Raw genomic sequence first — 6000 nt, 5'->3', positions numbered from 1 at the left:
AACACCCTTCTAATTCTAAACACACATGCATGTAATGTGTATACAAGTTCAGCAAAGTTCTTTAATTCACAGTCCATCTCACTTATCACTCCTCAGGCAATTCTTATACTGTCCACAGAATTTAACATTTATGAATTTCACCAGGCTTTGGTGCTTGAAAGGTAAATGGTTACCACTCAGGAAGGTTCTTGTCGGTTTTCAGAGAGAGATCTGTTGCTCGTTGGACACAAACTGATTATTTCTGATCAGCCACTTCAGTGTCTTGCTGAAGAAACTTGCCCCATCAGGGTTTTCCAGACGATAACCTCTTTCTTTCAGGTCACCACAGAGTTCCTTTTTATTTCCCTATTTCAAGTGAAATATTATACAGCCAGTCCTCTCCTCTTGTATGGACCACAAGGGCTTTGTACAGGCTGAACTAAGAACTTACAACTCATCTTCAAAATGGGGTTTTTCCACAAGCTTGCCAGCTTGTCCTGTTCCAGTCCCAGCTGCTGCTGAACTGTAGAACTGAATTATCCCTCTATCTCTCTCACTCAGAGAAAGCCACATGACCCTCTTAGAACAGCCAACTGCATTCAGACAGACTGCAGTTCTGGCCCTAATCTTCCAAGTTCATTCATCTGTTGCTTTCAAAACAATAATCCATTACTCCACAGCATGTCCTACTTGTGAAGTCTTTACAGGCATTCTTCAAAGTTTTTGCAAAGGCACTCGGAGCCTGAACTGTCTGGTTTGAGCCTAGCTCTTGCATTTTAAATGAGATCTGTTTTGAAGTGTTTGTATGTGACCTAAACTAAAAACCCTGCCACAATTTATCTCCTTTAAAAATGTCTATATGCAATATAAAATATAACATAATCCGTCACAGCATGGAGAACACTCTTCCTTTATACCCAAAGACCTCAAAAACTCCAAATATGTCTTCATGCATTGGGGAACACTAGGTCAACCTTTACAGGTGCCTTACGAAGGACCTTATAGTATACTCAGACAAACTAGGTCGACCTGTATTTTGGACATTGGTGGGAAGCCACAGTCTTTCACTATGGACAGTCTTAAACCAGCTCATGTAGATAAGTCTTAAAAGTCTTCCCCACTGCAGCATCCAATAGTCTATCGCAGAGGTCGACAACCTGAAAGACAAACCTTTCTGCTGGTTCTGGGGAGTGGCAGGGAGGGGGGAGTGGGTGAGCACGTAGTGGTGCTATGGTGGCACTACAACTCCCAGAGGGCATTGGATCAGCTATGTGACATCAGCGTGTGCCAGGCGCACGATACGGGCTTTTAAAAGGTTGTGTGCATTCTGAAGAATAACTCCATTTGATCCATTCAAAAAACACCTTTTGTGGTTATTTCATCGTGTCAACTGTGATTCTAGTGGCCATAATGTCATATATGTACTCTCACAATAAATCTGACGGCTGTTTACATAAAGAACCTTTTTGCCACATTACTCACCCTGAGTTTTTGATCGTGTCGGTCCAACTGTTGGTGTGCACTTTGGAGAGCATGGAGTGGAGACACAGCTCTTGTCCATGGGGCCCCACTGCACAGTCGTTACACCGATGGTCTTGTACAAGCTTTAAATGGCCTGGTGAAGGGGACAGAGTTGTTTTCCCTTTAACATTTGTGGAACCATGGAGGTCCATGCCCAAGATGGCGGCGCCCATGCTTAGCAGCAGAACACAAAGGTTGCGAGTTCCAGGGGATCAATGGACTGGCGCAGGGTGCCAGAGTGGGAGAACGTCTCCTCCCTCATACAGGGAAGGAGGAGCCTGGGAGACAGCGTAGAAGACTACACCAGTGGACCAGAGAAGGGCTCAGTGACTGAAGGACCCACAAAAGCTGAAGAGTGGATGGTGGGAACCAGGGATTGAGATCAGGATTCATGAGCACGTTGATGACAGCCTCCTGACCGTATTGGAGGTTCAGGACTGAGAACATGGGCTTGCTGCTGGAATGGGTAGGAAGCTGTGCGGCTGCAGAGGCTCCAGGAGAGCAGGAGGTGAATCCACAGACACTTGATGTCCCTCATAGGAAGTAAGAATCGGAACCGGGATTCGAGAGGGTGCTGAGTTCAAGGAGTGCTCTCCGAAGAACCTCGGACACTGAAAGTTTTCTGATCATATTGAAGATTTGTACCTGGAGCTTGGGTTGCCAATGGGTTGACAATGGGGGAGCACTGGTGGCGAATCCACTGACTCTCAGTAACGCTGAAGAAACACTTTTGATTCTCTTTCTGTAAATGTAAGGGGTGCCAGGCAATACTAATGGTGACTCTTTGCCTTACAATAGACTGTGTCATATTACAATTTCATTACATGACAATAAAAATATCTTGAATCTTGAATGAATGGGGGAAACAGGGCGAGGCTAGTAGCACTCTCTGTGCACCTTTATAGCAAGCAAAAGTTACTGAATTTTGTGTATTTATTACTCAACAATAAATGAATCACAATCCCTGAATCTCCCTATTTTCATTTCTTCTTGCTTCTCCGTGGGCAGCGGGTAATGCTACGCCTTCACTGCGCCAGCGATCGGAACCGGCGTTCAAATCCCATGCTGTCTGTAAGGAGATTGCATGTTCTCCCTGCTTTGCTGGTTTTTTTTTAATCCCCAGGGGCCCCAGTATTCTCCCACCGTTCAAAAACATTCTGCGGTTAATTGGGTTTAAATTGGCCAGCAGGAACTCATGAGCCAAAATGGCCTGTTACCGAGCGGTATGTCTGTATCAATCAACCATGTTAGACTGAGAGTTGAGATTAATAGGCTTTAAGCACCATAAGACATCAGCACTTCTCGTGTGTTGCTGGCCTGGTTCCAAGGCAGGTACTGAGGGAGGAGTATGGGTGTAACAGCCTTTATGGCAATTCTGAGGGGAGGAGTCACAGGTCCAGGGGACAGGCCAGCCCATACAATAGATTCATACAGAATGTGCTAATAGCTATACAGTGGTTCAACCACGCTGTCTAAATTTAAATTTAAATTTAAAAAATCAACCTCTCAAGCAATGTTAGCAAGTTCCTCACTTATCTGTACTGAATTTGAAAATCCTCTTTTCCACACAGTCATAGAGTTTCTGATAAATAATGCTGGAAGGAGTTCAAGTTATGTTTGTGGCAGGTTATTTGAAAGAATTGAATCCATAGTGATGGGATTCCACACTGCAGCAGGGCCATTTTAATTAATAGGGAATTGGGCAAGATGATATGAAAAAAAGCTGCCTTGCTAACAGGTGACAACTTGTCCACTGGGGTTTTATTACGGTGACTGGTTGGATGTCAGGAGGAAAGATCTGGCCCTCTTGTCACAATGCTGGTGTCTGAGAATGACTGCATCTCTTGCAGTTTAATTATTTTTAATTAAGTGACTGAAGCCACTCTTGAAATCGTTCTTTGCGCTTTTAACGGATGCCTCAAAATCCAGCTTCTGGTAGAAAGAATGTCTCCCTGCTTTGAGCCAATTAAATACAAGTTTTAATGAGCTCTGTGAAAATTAGCATTTCGATTTACCAATTTTTGAACAGAAAAAGCATTTTATTTTCAATAATTTTCTCCTGTTTCTTTTTAATGATCTACCTGAGGATTATTTTCCCCATGTGTTCAGAGGCGGAGATGAGGAAGAAAATACTCATTACAGCTGCCTACATGCCTTGGTTATGGGTTCTTCATTTAACCATATAACCATATCACAATTACAGTACAGGAACAGACCATATCGGCCCTTCTAGTCTGCACTGATTTAAGTGAACTCCACTAGTTCCACCAACCTGCTCCCTGCCCATAACGCTCCAACCCTCTCACATCCATATGCTCATCCAACCTCCTCTTGAGTGACAGAATTGACCCTGCTGCAACTACCTCTTCCGAAGGTCATTCCACTCAGTCACTTCTCTCTGAGTGAAGAAGCTTGCTCTTATGTTACTTCTAAAGTTCTTCCCCCTAGCCCTTAACTTATGACCCCTCAAGGGGAACAGCCTATTTCCCTCATAATTTTATGTACCTCTATCAAATCCCCCCTAAACCTTCAACAGTCCAATGAATAAAGATGCAATCTACTCAATTTTTCTCCTGTGCTTTGGTAATCCAGGCAACATTTTAGTAAATCTCTGCACCCTCTCTACCTTATTGGTATCCTTCCTATAATTTGGAGACCAGAATTGCACACAGTATTCCAAACTTGGCCTGAACAATTCCTTGAACAATCTCAACATCACCTCCCAGCTCCTATATTCTATGCTATTATTTATAAAGGCCAGCATATCAAAAGCCTTCTTCACCACCCTATCTACGTGAGAATCCCCTTTCAAAGAACGATGAACCGTTATTCCAAGATCTCTCTTTTCCTCTGCATTCCTCAATGCCCTCCCCTTCACTGTATATGTCCTGTTTTGATTATTCTTCCCAAGATGAAGCACTGCACACTTATCTACATTAAACTCCTATGCCATCTTTCTGCACACTTATCTAAGCAAGTCCAAATCCTTCTGCAGACCACGGAAACCATCCTCACTATCCACAACTCCCCCTATTTTTGTATCGTCCGCATGAACAAGAAAGATTTCTCTGGTTACAGTACAGCTGATTGTGCATCAAGGCAAGAATAAAGGAACTCAGAGCAGCATTGGCCCATCTGGCCCTTCAAGCATTTTGCCCTATTTATCAGTTATCTCAGCCTCGCTTACCTGTATTATCCTGTATATCCCTGTGTTATTTCATTAGGAGATTGAGGAGATTTGGTATGTCACCAAAGACTCTTGCAAATTTGTACAGATGTGCATTTTGACTGGTGTGGAGGTGCCAAAGCACAGGTGAGCAACAAGCTACAGAGAGTTGTGAATTCAGGCAGTGCCACCATGGGTATTGGTCTTCCTTCCATTAATGACATCTTCATGAGGTGGTGACTCCAGAAAGCAACTTCTATCATCAAGGACCCTCATCACCCAGGCACTTTTCTCACTGCTACCATCAGGAAGGAGCTACAGGAGCCAGAAGACACATGCTCAAAATTACAAAAACAGCATCTTCCCCTCCACCATCAGATGTCTGAATGAACAATGAGCCTAAGGACACTAATTCAACTTTTATCTTTTTTTGCACTACTTATCTATTTTTTAAAAAATCCTGTACTTACACAATTGTAATTTATATTAAATTTCTTCTGCAAAACATTGTAGCAAGTGGTGCTGTGAATAAAGCACAACAGAAGTTGTCTATGAGCTGAACCAACAGAATTGTTTAATGGAACCTTCGCAGGAGTTTAAATAATTAGTTGTCACGCTATCACAATCACCCAACCTCAGAAGTCACACACCTCCCAGAGTCTTTTTACCCCCAGGATCTCCTGATCCTGCAGGGGCCCTCAACTATTGATGCCGTTTCATAATGGAGTGGCGCAGATCCCCCCCAGAACCGGAGTTCGGCAGTGATACCGCAGTCTCACCTATGGGTCAGTGGATGCCCCCTGCACCAGGGGCATGCCACTCATGCCAGCTGATCTAGGTTCACATGTGCCGGCTTAAGGTGATCTACCAAAACCATTTCTTGCCTGCCGCCAATGTCTATAACAAACATGGAGCCGTCATTCCTTACCACCTTGAAAGGGCCTTCATATGGCTGTTGCAATGGCATCCTGTGCACATCGTGGTGCAGCAATACATAAAGATGAAGTCATGAAGTCATAGACCCATGCAGGGTGGCAGGGACAGACACCAGTGCACCCACCTTCTCCCTTAAGTGTGTAAGTACTGAAGAGGGAGATTCCTGCTGTCTATGTATTGGTGGAATGAAATCCTCTGGGACTGTTAGGGAGGCTCCGTACACCAATTCTGTGGAGGACGTAGCTAGATCTTCCTGGGGCAGTACAGATACCTAAAAGTACCTAAGGCAGTTCAGTTATCTAATCCGGTCCCTTCCGACGTGCCATGAGGGCTGTTTTCATATGACGGTGAAAATGTTCCTCTAAGCCATTGGATTGCAGATGATAGTCTGTCGATCA

Source organism: Narcine bancroftii, chromosome 3, assembly GCF_036971445.1.
Source record: "Narcine bancroftii isolate sNarBan1 chromosome 3, sNarBan1.hap1, whole genome shotgun sequence".
NCBI lineage: Eukaryota > Metazoa > Chordata > Chondrichthyes > Torpediniformes > Narcinidae > Narcine > Narcine bancroftii.
The sequence above is the reverse complement of the archived record's forward strand: the minus strand, read 5'-3'. Positions refer to the sequence as shown.